Source organism: Heptranchias perlo, chromosome 13, assembly GCF_035084215.1.
Source record: "Heptranchias perlo isolate sHepPer1 chromosome 13, sHepPer1.hap1, whole genome shotgun sequence".
NCBI lineage: Eukaryota > Metazoa > Chordata > Chondrichthyes > Hexanchiformes > Hexanchidae > Heptranchias > Heptranchias perlo.
Window position 1 is genome coordinate 35,024,312 of NC_090337.1, and position 18,793 is coordinate 35,043,104.

General features: G+C 42.2%; 1 protein-coding gene across 2 annotated transcripts in view; it reads right to left on the bottom strand.

The window, feature by feature from the left end:
* Positions 1-18,793, bottom strand: part of LOC137331491 (mitofusin-2-like) — an 82,193-nt gene that overhangs the window by 62,803 nt on the left and 597 nt on the right. The window contains exon 1 of one of the 2 annotated variants that reach the window (XM_067995312.1): positions 1,052-1,167. The exons of the other annotated variant lie outside the window; for it this stretch is intronic. The gene's annotated coding sequence lies outside the window, so the exon portion shown is untranslated. Of the gene's footprint in view, positions 1-1,051; positions 1,168-18,793 lie in introns of those variants that run through there. 2 annotated transcript variants of the gene reach the window in all.

Genomic DNA, 18,793 nt, shown 5'->3' on the forward strand with positions numbered 1-18,793 from the left:
TTTTTAACACTGAGTTGTTATGATCTGGAATGCACTGCCTGAAAGGGTGGTGGAAGCTTCTCTAAGTACCTTGTGATGGCTCCATGGTTTATATCTACTCAAGGCACAGGTAGTGTAATGACAAAAGCTCATAATTATGTTCTTTTTTGGGTACCCCTATTAGGATTAAGTAATGTTGATATAATATACTTTCATTGTCAATTACAATACTATTTGGTCCAAACACTTGTTAGTCACTTCATTATTGATGTTATACTATTACTTTTGTTCCATAGTGAAGCAAAAATGGGAAAACCACTTTGCAGCAACCCAGTGGCTAAATGTCCCAGTAATGCATTAAAGTAGGAATGAACCCCCTTGGCTGTTGAGAATTCAAACCCATTTGCCAGCTTATAACAAGCAGCAGATATCCCGTCAACCAGAGTTCGACTGCATCAGGACCCAAAACTGCAACTCAACAACAAAGTATATTGAGCATATAATCAACAAAAGTCTCAAGTTTTGATTTTCACTTTTACTGACTTTCATAGTTACGTGCGAATGAACGTCTGTGCATCGTAACTCCGATGCTCACTGTACGTGAAAGTTCTGGGAGCCCAGAACCAGCTTTAGAATCGTTCAAAAATGAAATAAACCTGGGTAGCGGTGTAGCTCCCGTGTACACGGTGACTGCCGACTCAAAACAGAAACTAGTTTTAGATCAGTAGGTGCAGCTATATTTAGTGTGTCCAAGCTCATGCGATTATTCCACAGCATTGCAATCACTCCTCACCTTACTTTTAATAACTTAAGCTGCGGGGTTAATGAAGCTCTAGACAAATTATTAAATTGAGTGCAATGTATAACTTTTCTCTGTAGATTATAGCATTCTTGATTCTCCCAGCAATTCTTTAGTTTCACTTAACGTGTTGTTTTATTACGAGGCCTGATTTGGGCCTGAATTGTACAGAGCAGTTGGTAGGTCAGTAAGCAGCCGAAGGACACACAGCGGAACCGCGAAATAACACATTTCCATCTCAAGACCCTCTCGTCAATTGCAGCATTTTCGTACCTTAGCATAAGGCTCAACTCAACTCAAAAGTGCAGCCTCACAGAACCGAACGGCCGCGTTACCAACCGTCCCAAGTTCCACCGCGTCGCACGCAGCAGGTTGAAGAAACGCGTTCACGCGCACAACCGTTTGATTACTGGATGTGCGCAAGCGCAGCGTTTAGGATTGTGACAGATGCTCTGGCATGAAAACTAGAGCGTAGAGAAGAAGAAATGTATCCAGAGGATGAGAGAGCGCGAAAGTGCTTCTCGATTTTAATTATTCGGTATTCTAAATATATTTATGTTTGTAGAAGAGGCAACATTGTTGACACTCTGTTTGGTAGAGGAGGCCAAATCTGGGTCTAAGGTGAGAAAGGACTAAAGCTTATCCATGTGTACCAACCTGGAAAACTAGCAAAACCCAAGGCACAGTTTCAAAAAAACCCTTGCATTTATATAGCTCGTTTCACATCCGCAGAGGGCCTCCCAAAGTGGGAATTTTTGTGACAATTTTGCAAGGTGGCATTTACCTTCTGAGCCCCCATTCCACGCTAGTACTCTTTCCTCCTCTCCCCACCCCACCATCCCATCAGTTCATGCTGACATTTTCCTTCCCCTGCCCCCTCAACACTGCCTCCTGTTCTTCCATGCCCTTAGCATCACTCCCAGCTCTCCCCACTCCCTAATCTTGCAAATCTATCACAAGAATTCCCACCCACAGCATGAAGTGGCACTCAATCCCCTGAAGTATACAGTAGCAGGTAGAAGCTGGGAGCTGCACAGATTTCAATCTGTGAACGTGGCCATTGAGTCCAAAATGCAGAGTTGTTAACAAATAGGCTCTACCATACGCATCAAAACAACTTATTCGCCAAATCTGATATCTGTAAAGGGTGAGAGAGACTTGAAAGTGACATCCTACCTGCTTCCTCCCTGTTATTGCTATCACTTAGTCATCGTCTGTAATTCTTAGTGCAATTTTATGAGTAAACCTTTTGAATAGCGATGTATTCATGTCATAATGCCATGGAGTCATGTAGCATAGTAGTCCTGTTTTCATTGGATGATGGAGTTTATATCATAGGGACTGGTAAGTGATGCAATTAACATGTTTTACACTACATGTCATTTCCATAGGTTAAATATTTGTTGAAAAACATGTGCTTCACTACAAAATATTCATGTTATTTTATACATTACTAATCAATCTCCCGTAGCATTACACACCAGGAGTCAAGGCCAAGTGTAGTCTTCAGGTGAATAGTTGGGGATAATTGGATTAGGGTGCACATTGTAATTTAGTCCCCATTTTTATATATTTCTATTTATTTCCACATTTATAATAGAAACTGGCTATATAAATTTGTCACACTGTAATTATACCCTGCCACCAGTGGTGATACTGAAGCTCATCCACTGGGGGAGGTATAAATATAGTGTGACAAATTTATATAGTCAGTTTCCATTATAAATGAAGACAAAGGAATTTATAATGGAAAAAGTTGACAGGAAGTGCACAAAGACGTTAAAAATCTTACATGTTATAGATAGATGATATAGATATAAGGTAACTGAGTGTACCCTGAATACTTTACTCTTCTGGGAATTACAGTGTAAGTTGTATTGACTGAAATAAGTCTCATAACATAGTGGATAGCTCTAGCTGACTAACCTTGCTTTCTTTGGCTGGGAACTGGATAGACATGGGAGCCTGAGGTAGAGTTTAAAGTCGGGCAGTGAATTTGTGCCTCTTTATCAGAATGTATAGATTCTCTGATAGGCTGACTTTAAAATTCATGTTGCAGTCTTATTCAGATTGTGTTTAGAGCATTTTAAAGAATCAATACAGTTTACAATACATTCACTTTTCAACCCTAAGACTCTGTTCTAAAGGCAAACACATTCCTCCACAATTCCATTAATAGATTTGGAGCTAAAATTGCCATGATAGGTCATTTAACATAATAAATGTCAATCACAGCCCCACCTACAAGTGTAACGTGTACTGTAAGTAAATGTTGACATAGAATGTACAGTACAGAAACTGGCCATTCGGCCCCACTGGTCTGTGCCAGTGTTTAAGCTCCACACGAGCCTCCTCCAACCCCCCCTTTATCTAACCCTATCAGCATATCTTTCTATTCCTTTTTCCCTCATGTGCTTATCTGACATCTTTCAAATATATCTTACCATAGACAGACCCTAAGCTGTGGCAGGGGGTTGGGAAGCTGAGCAGGGAGACAGAGGAAAGCGTATCAGGAAGGGACAGAAGGTATGGAGTAAAAGGTAAAGTGTTAAAAAAGGAAAAAGCAGGAACTAAGTGTCACAAAACATATTTGAAAGTTCTTTATCTGAATGCACGTAGCATTCGTAACAAAATGGACGAGTTAACGGCACAAATAACGACGTATGGGTATGATCTTGTGGCCATTACAGAAACATGGCTGCAGGGTGACAACGACTGGGAATTAAATATGCCAGGGTATTTAACAATCAGGAAGGACAGGCAGGAAGGAAGGGGAGGTGGGGTGGCTATGTTAATAAGGGAAGGAATCACTGTAATACAGAGAAAAGATATTGGGACAAAGGATCAGGATAATGAAACAGTTTGGGTAGAGATAAGGAATAATAAGGGGCAAAAAACACTCGTGGGCGTAGTATATAGGCCTCCTAATAGTTGCAACTCTGCTGGAAGAAGTATTAATCAGGAAATAGTCGGGGCATGTAATAAGGGAACAGCTATAATTATGGGGGATTTTAACTATCATATTAACTGGACAAATCAAATTGGGCAGGGCAGCCTTGAGGAAGAGTTTATTGAGTGTATTAGGGATGGATTTCTTGAGCAGTATGTAACTGAACCAACAAGGGGGCAAGCAACCTTGGACCTGGTCCTGTGTAATGAGCCAGGATTAATTAATAATGTCCTAGTTAAGGATCCCCTTGGAATGAGTGACCATAACATGGTTACATTCCATATCCAATTAGAGGGTGAGAAGGTTGGTTCTCAAACAAGCGTACTGAGCTTGAATAAAGGAGACTACGATGGTATGAGAGCGGAATTGATTAAAGTGGACTGGGAAAATAGTTTAAAGGGTGAGACGGTACATGAACAGTGGTGTTCATTTAAGGAGTTATTTTACAAATTTCAAAAAATATATATTCCACTGAGGAAAAAAGGGTGTAAAAGAAATGACAGCCATCCGTGGCTAAGTAAAGAAATTAAGGACAGTATCCGACTAAAAACAAGGACATATAAGGTAGCCAAACTTAGTGGGAGGATAGAAGATTGGGAAGTCTTCAAAAGACAGCAAAAAGTAACTAAAGGATTGATTAAGAAAGGGAAGATAGATTATGAAAATAAATTAGCAAAAAATATAAAAACAGATAGCAAGAGTTTCTACAGTTACATAAAAAGAAAAAGGGTGGCTAAGGCAAGCATAGGTCCTTTAGAGGATGAGACCGGGAAATTAATGGTGGGAAACATGGAGATGGCAAAAATGCTGAACAAATATTTTGTTTCAGTCTTTATGGTAGAGGACACTAAGAATATCCCAACACTGGACAAACAGGGGGCTCTAGGGGGGGAGGAGCTAAATACGATTAAAGTCACTAAGGAATTGGTACTCAGTAAATTAATGGGACTCAAGGCGGATAAATCCCCTGGACCTGATGGCTTACATCCTAGGGTCTTGAGGGAAGTGGCAGTAGGGATTGTGGATGCTTTGGTAATAATTTTCCAAAATTCTCTGGACTCGGCAAAGGTCCCGGCAGATTGAAAAACTGCCAATGTAACACCCTTATTTAAAAAGGGTAGTAGGCAGAAGGCTGGAAATTATAGACCAGTTAGCCTAACATCAGTGGTGGGTAAAATTTTGGAGTCTATTATTAAGGAGACAGTAGCGGAACATTTGGATAAACATAATTTAATAGGACAAAGTCAGCATGGCTTTACGAAGGGGAAGTCATGTCTGACAAATTTGCTTGAGTTCTTTGAGGATATAACGTACAGGGTGGATAAAGGGGAACCAGTGGACGTAGTGTATTTAGACTTCCAGAAGGCATTCGACAAGGTGCCACATAAAAGATTATTGCTCAAGATAAAGAATCACTGGATTGGGGGTAATATTCTGGCATGGGTGGAGGATTGGTTATCTAACAGGAAGCAGAGAGTTGGCATAAATGGTACATTCTCGGACTGGCAACCTGTAGCCAGTGGTGTTCCGCAGGGGTCGGTGCTGGGTCCCCAACTCTTTACAATCTATATTAACGATTTGGAGGAGGGGACCGAGTGTAACATATCAAAGTTTGCAGATGATACAAAGATGGGAGGGAAAGTAGAGAGTGAGGGGATATAGACAGGCTGGGTGAGTGGGCGGAGATTTGGCAGATGCAATACAATATTGGAAAATGTGAGGTTATGCACTTTGGCAGGAAAAATCGGAGAGCAAGTTATTACCTTAATGGCGAGAAACTGGAAAGTACTGCAGTACAAAGGGATCTGGGGGTCCTAGTGCAAGAAAATCAAAAAGTTAGTTTGCAGGTGCAGCAGGTGATCAAGAAGGCCAACGGAATGTTGGCTTTTATTGCTAGGGGGATAGAATATAAAAACAGGGAGGTATTGCTGCAGTTATATAAGGTATTGGTGAGACCGCACCTGGAATACTGCATACAGTTTTGGTCTCCATACTTAAGAAAAGACATACTTGCTCTCGAGGCAGTACAAAGAAGGTTCACTCGGTTAATCCCGGGGATGAGGGGGTGGGCATATGAGGAGAGGTTGAGTAGATTGGGACTCTACTCATTGGAGTTCAGAAGAATGAGAGGTGATCTTATTGAAACATAAGATTATGAAGGGGCTTGATCGGGTGGATGCGGTAAGGATGTTCCCAAGGATGGGTGAAACTAGAACTAGGGGGAATAATCTTAGAATAAGGGGCTGCTCTTTCAAAACTGAGATGAGGAGAAACTTCTTCACTCAGAGGGTAGTAGGTCTGTGGAATTTGCTGCCCCAGGAAGCTGTGGAAGCTACATCATTAAATAAATTTAAAACAGAAATAGACAGTTTCCTAGAAGTAAAGGGAATTAGGGGTTACGGAGAGCGGGCAGGAAATTGGACATGAATTTAGATTTGAGGTTAGGATCAGATCAGCCATGATCTTATTGAATGGCGGAGCAGGCTCGAGGGGCCGATTGGCCTACTCCTGCTCCTATTTCTTATGTTCTTATGATCTAACATTGGAGTTTTCAATTAATTTTGAATCAGAGTGTTGTGCTGGACTCAGAATTTTGATTATATAGCTAATTGACCTCACATGGTGTTGCAAAAGGAAAGTCAAGACCAAATGCATAATTCAGGTTGAACAGGATTCGAGGGTTAGAAGGTTAGGCCGGGGTGGGGGAGGAAAGAGACAGACGGGAGAGGGGATGGAGAAGTGGTAGAGGAGAGGGGGGAAGGAGGAGTGTGCGCAAAGGGGATGGGAGGCAGGAGGGGAGAGGTGTAAGGGGGATGAGGGAGGGGCAAGAGGGAACAAAGGCAAGAAAACTAACCAAGCAGGGAGGGGTGGCCTAGGTTATTACTTGAGCAGCTGAGGATGGCAAAACCTCCCCTCTCCCAGGCCCCAAATTCCTCCCGCCGGGGGTACAGAGAGTTTTATAGCAGATGAGGTTTCTTTCATAATACTCCGCATTACAGCATGTGGAACAGCTAAAATGGAAGCAGCATGGCTGCAGTTCCAGAAATAACAGGCATTTAAAGGCAGGAGAAAATTTCAAGGGAGAGATGTTGTATATTTTTTTTAAACAGAGATAAACCTCCCAAGGCCCTTCACAGAGGCATAATCAAAGAAATGGATGCCAAGCCAAAGAAGTATTCATCAGGAAGGGTGACCAAAAGCTTGGTCAAAGAGGTGAGTATAAGGCATCAAAGTGACTGTAGTTCTTATACAAAGACTTGACACAGTAAGCATTAAATCCAGCTCAATCACTTTGAATAATGAAAGTCCTTGGTCAACTAGATTGATGGGTTCATATCAAAGTGCTTTAGACTGCAGTGATACTATACATATCTATACAGTCAAAAATTAGATGGAAACACTGGAGTTATACTATGGGTTGTGACTCGTACTCTGCCTTGCCTATCCCCGCTTTAAGTAGAGTCGGAGAATGCGGTGGAAATTGCACAGGTCAGGTCGGCAAGCCGCCTGATTCTGCAGGCGAATAGAAGCAAAACAGACATTAAGAATGCTACAACTGACACAAATGTATATGTATGTACCTTCCTGCCTGCAGATCTCTTAAAAAGTGGCTGCATATTTTATTCTAAATTGTCTTCCAAATGTTAGCCAAGGATCACTCCGTTTTCAGGAGCTGGTGGTCCCACAGATTTGAAGAACACTCAAACTATAGCTGTGCTGGTTGTTTATCTGTAAATGCTGCAGGAACAGGGTACGGTAGAATAGTATTTATGTTACTGGACTAGTAATCCAGAGGCCTGGACTAATAATCCGGAGTCATAAGTTCAAATCCTGCCACGGCAGCTGGGGAATTTAAATTCAATTAATTAAAAATAAAATCTGGAATTTAAAAAAAACTAGTAGTGGCCATGAAACTACCAGATTGTCGTAAAAACCCATCTGGTTCACTAATGTCCTTTAGGGAAGGAAACCTGCCGTCCTTACCTGGTCTGGCCCATATGTGGCTCCAGACCCACAGCAATGTGGTTGATTCTTAATCACCCTCTGAAATGGCCTAGCAAGCCACTCAGTTACAAAATCTCGCTACGAAAAGTCATAATAAGAACAAAACCAGACGGACCATCCAGCATCGGACCACTAGGCACTGGACACGACAAATGCAAACCAAGCCCAGTCGACCCTGCAAAGTCCTCCTCACTAACATCTGGCGACTTGTGCCAAAATTAGGAAGAGCTGTCCCACAGACGAGTCAAGCAACAGCCTGACATAGCCACACTCACAGAATCATACTTTCAGCCAACATCCCAGACTCTTCCATTACCATCCCTGGGTATGTTCTGTCCCACCGGCATGACAGACCCACCAGAGGTGGTGGTACAGTGATATACAGTCAGGAGGGAGTGGCCCTGGGAGTCCTCAACATTGACTCCAGACCCCATGAAATCTCATGACATCAGGTCAAACATGAGCAAGGAAACTTCTTCTGATTATCACCTACCGCCCTCCCTCAGCTGATGAATCAGTCCTCCTCCATGTTGGGCATTACTTGGAGGAAGCAGTGAGGGTAGCAAGGGCACAGAATGTACTCTGGGTGGGGGCCTTCAATGTCCATCACCACGAGTGGCTCGGTAGCATCACTGACTGAGCTGGCCGGGTCCTGAGGGACATAGCTGCCAGACTGGACCTGCGGCAGGTGATGAGGGAACCAACACAAGGGAAAAACCTACTTGACCTCATCCTCACCAATCGACCTGTCGCAGATGCATCTGTCCGTGACAGTATTGGTAGGAGTGACCACCACACAGTCCTTGTGGAGACGAAGTCCTGTCTTCTCACTGAGGACACCATCCAACGTGTTGTGTGGCACATTACCGTGCTAAATGGGATAGATTCAGAACAGATCTAGCAGCTCAAAACTGGGCATCCATGAGGCGCTGTGGGCTATCAGCAGCAGCAGCAGGATTGTATTCCAGCACAATCTGTAACCTAAGGGCCCCGCATATTCCTCCCTCTACCATTACCAACAAGCCAGGGTTCAACGAGGAGTCTAGAACAGCATGCCAGGAGCAGCACCAGGCATACCTAAAAATGAGGTGCCAACCTGGTGAAGCTACAACTCATGCATGCCAAACAGCAGAAGCAACATGCTATAGACAGAGCTAAGCGATTCCACAAACAACAGACCAGATCAAAGCTCTGCAGTCCTGCCACATTCAGTCGTGAATGGTGGTGGACAATTAAACAGCTAACTGGAGGAGAAGGCTCTGTAAACATCCCCATCCTCAATGAAGGCAGAGTCCAGCATGTGAGTGCAAAAGACAAGGCTAATCCGTTTGCAACCATCTTCAGCCAGAAGTGCCGAGTGAATGATCCATCTCAGCTTCCTCCGGATACCCCCACCATCACAGAAGCCAGTCTTCAGCCAATTCGATTCACACCACATGATATCAAGAAACGGCTGAGTGCACTGGATACAACAAAGGCTATGGGCCGCGACAACATCCCGGCTGTAGTGCTGAAGTCTTGTGCTCCAGAACGAGCCGCCCCTCTAGCCAAGTGTTCCAGTACATCTACAACATTGGCATCTACCCGACAATGTGGAAAATTGCCCAGGTATGTCCTGTCCACAAAAAGCAGGACAAGTCCAATCTGGCCAATTACTGCCCCATCAGTCTACTCTCAATCATCAGCAAAGTGATGGAAGGTGTCATCGATAGTGCTATCAAGCGGCACTTACTCACCAATAATTTGCTCACCGATGGTCTGTTTGGGTTCTGCCAGGACCACTCGGCTCCAGACCTCATTACAGCCTTGGTCCAAACATGGACAAAGAGCTGAATTCCAGAGGTGAAGTGAGTGACTGCCCTTGACATCATGGCAGCATTTGACCGAGTGTGGCACCAAGGAGCCCTAGTAAAATTGAAGTCAATAGGAATCAGGGGGAAAACTATCCAGTGGCTGGAGTCATACCTAGCACAAAGGAAGATGGTAGTGGTTGTTGGAGGCCAATCATCTCAGCCCCAGGACATTGCTGCAGGAGTTCCTCAGGGCAATGTCCTAGTCCCAACCATCTTCAGCTGCTTCATCAATGATCTTCCCTCCATCATAAGGTCAGAAATAGGGATGTTCGCTGATGATTGCAGTGTTCAGTTCCATTTGCAGATAATGAAGCAGTCCGTGCCTGAATGCAGCAAGACCTGGACAACATCCAGGCTTGGGCTGATAAGTGGTAAGTAACATTCACGCCAGACAAGTGCCAGGCTATGACCATCTCCAACAAGAGAGAGTCTAACCACCTCCCCTTGACATTCAACGGCATTACCATCGCCGAGTCCCCCACCATCAACATCCTCGGGGTCTCCATTGACTAGAAACTTAACTGGACCAGCCACATAAATAGAGGCTGGGTATTCTGCAGCGAGTGACTCACCTCCTGACTCCCCAAAGCCTTTCCACCATCTACGAGGCACAAGTCAGGAGTGTGATGGAATACTCTCCACTTGCCTGGATGAGTGCAACTCCAACAACATTCAAGAAGCTCGACACCATCCAGGACAAAGTAGCCCGCTTGATTGGCACCCCATCCACCACCCTAAACATTCACTCCCTTCACCACTGGCGCACCGTGGCTGCAATGTGTACCATCCACAGGATGTACTGCAGCAACTCGCCAAGGCTTCTTCGACTGCACCTCCCAAACCCGCGACCTCTACCACCTAGAAGGATAAGGCCAGCAGGCACATGGGAACAACACCACCTGTACGTTCCCCTCCAAGTCACACACTGTCCCGACTTGGAAATATATCGCCGTTCCTTCATCGTCGCTGGGTCAAAATCCTGGAACTCCCTTTCTAACAGCACTGTGGGAGAACCTTCATCACACGGACTGAAGTAGTTCAAGAAGGCGGCTCATCACCACCTTCTCAAGGGCAATTAGTGATGGGCAATAAATGCTGGCCTTGCCAGCGGCACCCACATCCTATGAACGAATAAAAAAAACAACATAAATAATACCAGGTATAAAAAAAACTCTTTATAAAAGACCTGTTTATAAAATGACAAGTTAAAACAAGTTAGTTCATGATTAACGCTTTAATTTCCTAGCTTGGAAATGCAAATCTTGGAAGCAGAGGACTGAAAGTATAAGCATATGGGAAATTTAAATTGAAACACTAACAGCTTAAACCTAATGTCCAGGTATGATGGAGATAGCACAACATGATTTTCCCCTAAGCATAGGAAGTGCACAATGGAGGGGTAAGGAGGAAAAATGGAAGGGGAATGGGGCCCTCGAAGAAGATAGAGGTAGAACAAAATAAACTTAGCAGGAGAATAATATTAAAGTTTGAAAAAGTATCAACTGCTGGGATTACTGGAGAACAGGAAAGAAATAGTTAAAAGGGCAGAAGGGCTGAGGACAGAGTGGCAGCAGACCTGTACGCTAACACTGAGGATAGAGTGGCAACCGGTGGGCTGCAGTACAGCAGATGCTGACTACGGGCTGAAGATCAATTGGGTGGGGAACGGAATGGTTTGGCAACTGAGGACAGCAAAACAGTGGGTTTTGCAGAGGTGGAGGAGATGTGGACCGTGAGGAGCAAGAGTTTAAGTCTTGGGTGACCAAGCAGATCCCGCTACTCAGTTAAAACAGTGGGTGGGGGGTTGGGGGTTGGGGTTAAGAGAGGGACAGTGTAGGAAAGCCATTAAATATACTTAAGTGACAAAATTAAAACAAATTTTAAAAGATTTAAGATGAAGTTAGAAACTTACCTGATGAGAAAAATCACTTTTCAAAGGAAACATAATTTGCCCCACATTGCCAGTTGATGGCCAGGTTGCACAATTAGTGTGACAAGTTTACATAGCTAGTTTCAATTATAAATGTGAAAATAAGGATTCTTAACAGAAAAAGTTGACACAAAAATGTGACCAAAAATAACAGTAACTAAGATTTTGTAGTCAGGAAGTACATACGGACATAAGATTTTTACTAATGTATAGATAGATAATAGTATAATACATTGTGCGTTACATGGTATAATGCTCCCATTGTAAAACAATGGTATCCTCTGACTTAACATAAGCAATAAGATCTGCTCATTGTTAATAAACATGGTGTTAAAGTAATGTCGTAACTTGTAAATCAGTGCCAACAAGAAACATTATAAGAACATAAGAAATAGGAGAAGGAGTAGGCCATATGGCCCCTCGAGCCTGCTCCACCATTCAATCAGATCATGGCTGATCTTCGACCTCAACTCCACTTTCCCACCCGATCCCCATATCCCTTGATTCCCCTAGAGTCCAAAAATCTATCTATCTCAGCCTTGAATATATTCAATGACTCAGCATCCACAGCCCTCTGGGGTAAAGAATTCCAAAGATTCACAACCCTCTGCATGAAGAAATTCCTCCTCATCTCAGTCTTGAATGGCCGACCCCTTATCCTGCGACTATGCCCCCTACCTCTAGGCTCTCTAGCCAGGGGAAGCAATCTCTCAGCACCTATCCTTTCAAGCCCCCTAATAATCTCATATGTTTCAATGAGATCACCTCTCATTCTTCTAAACTCCAGACAGAATAGGGCTATTCTACTCAACCTCTCGTCAAAGGACAACCCTCTCATCCCAGGAATTAATCTAGTGAACCTTCGTTGTACCACCTCCAAGGCAAGTATATCCTTCCTTAGATAAGGAGACCAAAACTGTACGCAATACTCCAGGTGACTTCTCACTAAAACCCTGTACAACTGTAGTAAGACTTCCTTACTCTTGTACTCCAACCCTCATGCAATAAAGGCCAACATTCCATTTGCTTTCCTAATTGCCTGCATACTAACTTGTACGAGGACACCCAAGTCTCTCTGAACGCCAACATTTAATAATACCGTACTACAATACCTGTTATATTGTATACTGCAGCCCTTGGTCTAACATCATAATCAACTTACAACCACCACACTATTTCCTCCTTGCAATTATACTTAGAGCTATCCATGTAAAAATAAAGTATTCATTAGTACAACATATATGTTGGAGTGAGTGAATTACAGCATTTAAATCAGAAATTGTGCTGCTATTCATAGAATGCTATTTCTTTGTTTGTGATTTCTTCTGAATCGCTAGATTGGACTTGGAACTTCTAGTTGTCTTTTTATTCCTTATATAATGCAGGAATCTGAACATTCATGTATTAATAATCACCAATATAAAATTACACTTCAAATTTATTTTTGTGTTACATTAAATTTAATTTTTGATGGACCAAGTATAAAGTAACAATATTAAAAGTGAAAATGTGTTGCAAACTGAATAGTTAAAAAAGCAGAAAGTAGATCATATCAGTTGCATAGTTAAAAGTCTATATGCTTTTAGATAATCCAGAGAAGGCACTATTTACATATCCTGACATCAAAAAGACAAAGTATGTTATGCAAAAAACTGATTTACTTTTATCCAGTTTATTGTTGATATGTTTGGGTAATTCTGCGTAAGATTCTACATTGGGTGGATAAACATACAATGCTCGACTATAGGCACCATTTAAGTCACGTAATTCTACTGCTTCTTTACAGACATTTAGTGTGTTTCTTCTGAAGTCCTGAACTTCATGATCTTTCACTAGATCAAACTCACAGACAGGCATTCCAATGGCAAAACCTTAAAGTAAACAAATGATTAAATGTTAGCAAATTTCAAGAACTGGAATTCTCCATGGCTGAATCTTGCCGGTGAAATAACAGCGTGTTAACGACGCACACCGTTATTAATGCGCAAATCAGCCAGCAAGTTCAGGGGATTAAGAGAGACGCCATGAGTTGTGAATCTCCAGAACTTTCTGGTTGATTTATGCCACTCCTCTGCTTGCTTCACACAATCAGCACTTTGGAGAGATAAGATTAAATAAAACAGACAAAAGCTCACTTTATAGAAAAAAAATTAAAGAATTCACTTTTCACTGTTCGCATCCTTTATTATTTTGAATGGCTTTTGATAAGATAAATCGGAAAAACTATTTCCATTGGGCACTAAGTCAGTAACTAGAGGGAGTCAATTTAATATCACCACCAAAAAGAATGAAGGGAGAAGCTAGGAAAAATGTTCTTATGCAGGGATAAGGATGTGGAATGCCTTAGCAGAAACAGTGGTGGAAGCAGAATCTATAGTAACTTTTAAAAGCAAAGTGGATAAATATTTTAAAAAAGAAACATTTAAAATAGTATAGAGGAAGCTTATGAGAATTGATAGCTCTTTCAAAGAGCTGGTACAGGTGCAACGGGCCAAATAGCCTTCATTGGTGCAAAATTTTATGATTCTATATCCTTTTCTTTTTTATTTTGGACAGTCTCAGCACTGCCTATGCATGCCATTTAATGTTATAGATTTTAGTATCCGTCCTGCATAGAAACACAAGAACAGAAGTAGGCCATTTAGCCCCTCGAGCCTGTTCCACCATTCAATGAGATCATGGCTGATCTGTGACCTAACTCCACATACCCGCCTTAGCCCCATATTCCTTAATACCTTTGGTTAGCAATAATCGATCAATCTCAGACTTAAAATTAACAATTGAGCTAGCATCAACTGCTGTTTGTGGTAGAGCGTTCCAAACTTCTACCAACCTTTGCGTGTAGAAGAGATTTCTTAACTTCACTCCTGAAATTTTGTGCCAGATGGTGCCAAATGTAACCCCCCTTGTCAAAACAGGACGCAGGGTTGAGTCAGGATATTATGGGCCAGTTAGTCTTACTTGAATTGTTAATAAACTACTACTGTCTATAATATAGGATAAAATTATTAAGCACTGGAAAATTTTGAGTTAACCAGAGCCAATCAGCATGAATTTCTAAAAGGGAGGTCAGGCTTGGCCAGCCTTATAGAATTCTTTGTGGTTTATGTGGATTTTTTTAATGCATTTGATAAAATACCACATAAAAGAAGTATGGAAAAGATAATGGCATTTGGAATTAAGAGGAATGTGGCCACGTGGATACAGAGATTGTTGGAAGCAGAAAGTGAAGGGTAGAGGTAAAAGGAAGTTTCTCAGACTGGAAAGTGATTTGCTAATGACATCAAATTGAAGGGTATGGCAAATTATGATTTGCGGAAGACTACAAGTGGACACAGAAAGTTTAGCAGAATAGGCAAGTAGGGGACAAATGCAGTTCAATGTAGAAAAATGTGATGGAATTAAGACTAGGGAAAGGAAATACACCTTAAATGGTAGAATTATTGTTTTGGGTGTGGACCCTTCAACACAACTGATGGATATTACAGATGAACAGCTTTTAGAAAGTAACAGAACAAAGGGAATAGGGAGGTAAAAACACAAGAAAAGAAATAGAATGACTTATAAAGTGCTTAAGTGATAAACAGGAAATGGCTAAATGGCAAAAGTGATATTAGCATGAAGCAATATGAGGCAAATGAGAGAAATTAAATACATTTATGACACATAGAGAACACGTGAATAGCTGAGGAGGTGGGAGATGTGGTAGGTAGAAATTGATGCATGAAAAGTGACAACGCTGAGCAGGTTCATGCTAATATCACTTCTGCCATTTAACCTGATAAGAAACTGGATGAAGGGTAGAAAGTAATGAGTACTCGTTAATGGAATCGCCAGGCCCAGATGAAATATATCCCAGCTGTTAAGAGAAGCAAGGGAGGAAATAGCGGAGGCTTTGACCATCATTTTCCAATCTTCTCTGGCTAGAGGTGTGGTGCCAGAGGACTGCTAACGTTGTACTGTTGTTTAAAAAGGAAGAAAGGGATAGACCGAGTAATTACAGGCCAGTCAGCCTAACCTCGGTGGTGGGCAAATTATTGGAATCAATTCTGAGGGACAGTATTAATCATCATATGGAAAGGCATGGATTAATCATGGACAGTCAGCAAGGATTTGTTACGGGAAGGTTGTGTCTGACAAACTTGATTGAACTTTTTGAGGAGACAAGGAGGGTCGATGAGGGTAGCACGTTTGATGTAGTCTACATGGATTTTTGGAAGGCTTTTGACAAGATTCCACATGGCAGACTGGTCAGAAAAGTAAAAGCCCATGGGATCCAAGGGAAAGTGGCAAGTTGGATGCAAAATTGGCTCAGTGGCAGGAAGCAAAGGGTAATGGTCGACGGTTGTTTTTGTGATTGGAAGGTTGTTTCCAGTGGGGATCCGCAGGGCTTAGTACTAGGTCCCTTGCTTTTTGTGGTATATATTAATGATTTAGATTTGAATGTAGGGGGCATGATTAAGACGTTTGCAGATGATACAAAAATTGGCTGTGTGTTTGAAAGTGAGGAAGAAAGCTGTAGACTGCAGGAAGATATCAATGGACTGGTCAGGTGGGCAGAAAAGTGGCAAATGGAGTTCAATGCAGAGAAGTGTGAGGTAATGCATTTGGAGAGGGCAAACAAGGCAAGGGAATATGCAATAAATGGTAGGTTACTTAGAAGTGTAGAGGAACAGAGTGACCTCATTGCCTCAATTATTCACAATATTTATTAACGACTTAGATGAAGGCATAGAAAGTCTCATATCTAAGTTTGCCGATGACACAAAGATTGGTGGCATTGTAAGCAGTGTAGATGAAAACATAAAATTACAAAGCGATATTGATAGATTAGGTGAATGGGCAAAATTGTGGCAAATGGAATTCAGTGTAGACAAATGTGAGGTCATCCACTTTGGATCAAAAAAGGATAGAACAGGGTACTTTCTAAATGGTAAAAAGTTAAAAACAGTGGATGTCCAAAGGGACTTAGGGGTTCAGGTACATAGATCATTGAAGTGTCATGAACAGGTGCAGAAAATAATCAAGAAGGCTAATGGAATGCTGGCCTTTATATCTCGAGGACTAGAGTACAAGGGGGCAGATGTTATGCTGCAGCTATACAAAACCCTGGTTCAACCGCACCTGGAGTACTGTGAGCAGTTCTGGGCAGCGCACCTTCTGAAGGACATATTGGCCTTGGAGGGAATGCAGCGTAGGTTTACTAGAATGATACCCGGACTTCAAGGGTTAAGTTACGAGGAGAGATTACACAAATTGGGGTTGTATTCTCTAGAGTTTAGAAGGTTAAGGGGTGATCTGATCGAAGTTTATAAGATATTAAGGGGAACGGATAGGGTGGATAGAGAGAAACTATTTCCGCTGGTTGGGGATTCTAGGAGTAGGGGACACAGTCTAAAAATTAGAGCCAGACCTTTCAGGAGCGAGATTAGAAAACATTTCTACACACAAAGGGTGGTAGAAGTTTGGAACTCTCTTCCGCAAACGGCAATTGATACTAGCTTAATTGCTAAATTTAAATGTGAGATAGATAGCTTTTTGGCAACCACAGGTATTAAGGGATATGGGCCAAAGGCAGGTATATGGAGTTAGATCACAGATCAGCCATGATCTTATCAAATGGCGGAGCAGGCACGAGGGGCTGAATGGCCTACTCATGTTCCTATGACCTTGAAGTGCATGTCCACAGATCGCTGAAGGCAGCAGGACAGGTAGATAAGGTGGTTAAGAAGGCATATATGATACTTTCCTTTATTAGCCGAGGCATAGAATATAAGAGCACGGAGGTTATGCTAGGATAAAACACTAGTTAGGCCACAGTTAGAGTACTGAGTACAGTTCTGGTCGCCACATTACAGGAAAGATGTGATTGCACCAGAGAGGGTACAGAGGAGATTTTTGAGGATGTTGCCAGGACTGGAGAATTTTAGCTATGAAGATGGGATAGGCTGGGGTTGCTTTCTTTGGAACAGAGGAAGTTGAGAGGAGATTTAATTGAGGTGCATAAAATTATGAGGGGCCTAGATAGAGTGGATAGGAAGGACCTGTTTCCCTTGGCAGAGAGGTCAATAGCCAGGGGACATAGATTTAAAGTAATTGGTAGAAGGATTAGAGGGGAGTTGAGAAGCATTTTTTTACCCAGGGGGTCTGGAACTCACTGCCTGAAAGGGTGGTAGAGGCAAAAACCCTCATCGCATTTAAAAAGTACTTGGATATGCACTTGAAGTGCCATAACCTACAAGGCTACAGACCAAGAACTGGAAAGTGGGATTAGGCTGGATAGCTCTTTTTGGGCCGGCACAGACACAAAGGGCCGAATGGCCGCCTTCTGTGCTGTAAATTTCTATGATTCTATGAGTTATGATGGGGTAGGTGCGGGGGAATACTGAGTTATATGCCCCAGGGCTTGGTGTTGGAACCACCACTGTTTCTCATTTACATAAATGGCCTGGGCTCAGAAACTCAATACAAAGTGGTCAAATTTGCTGCAGATATAAAACTGGGAGAAGCAGTGGAATCGGGGAAGCAGTTCAGAATTTACAGAGTGAGTTGGATAAAATAAGTTGTGGGCAAATCAATGGCAAATGAAATATAATGCAGAGAAGTGCAGTGTGTTGCAAATAGGATGGAAAAATAAACAACATGCCTGCTGCATGAATGGTGCTGAAATAGCTAGTAATGAAGTGGAAAGAGACATATGAGTCTTAATAAAGTAAACACTAAGCATGTCAAACACATGCAGAGCAGCAATGAAAAAAGCCAAACAGTTGAAGAAGTCAGAGGAAGTTATGATCAAGATGTACAATGCTCTGGTCATACCATATCTTAAGTACTGTGTCCTGTTCTGGTCATTGAGACATTCAATTGCTGGGGGCAATTTAAAGAGTCGCAAGGTATCCGGAGGTCTGAGTTACAAGGAAAGACTGGAGAGATTCGGACTTTTCAGCCTGGAAAGATGATGTCTGGAAAGGGATCTTACAGAGGTATATAAGATAGTAAATGGTACGGAAAAGATTATTATTCTGGGTGACAATCCATCTCTTCACTTACAGTAAATTTTACAACTCACTCAAAGATGGTCACTCAACCGAACCAAAAACATTGAGCTGACAACACTGGGGAAATAAAAGTGGGACTTGACGATCAAAAAAAAAGTCCTTACACTTCTGTTTTACTATGCTATGCTTCATATTTAAAAGGGTAGTATACGTATATAAAAGACACACACTACTGCTACTATAATCTGACATTGGTGCAGTCACTTAAGTTGCAAAAAC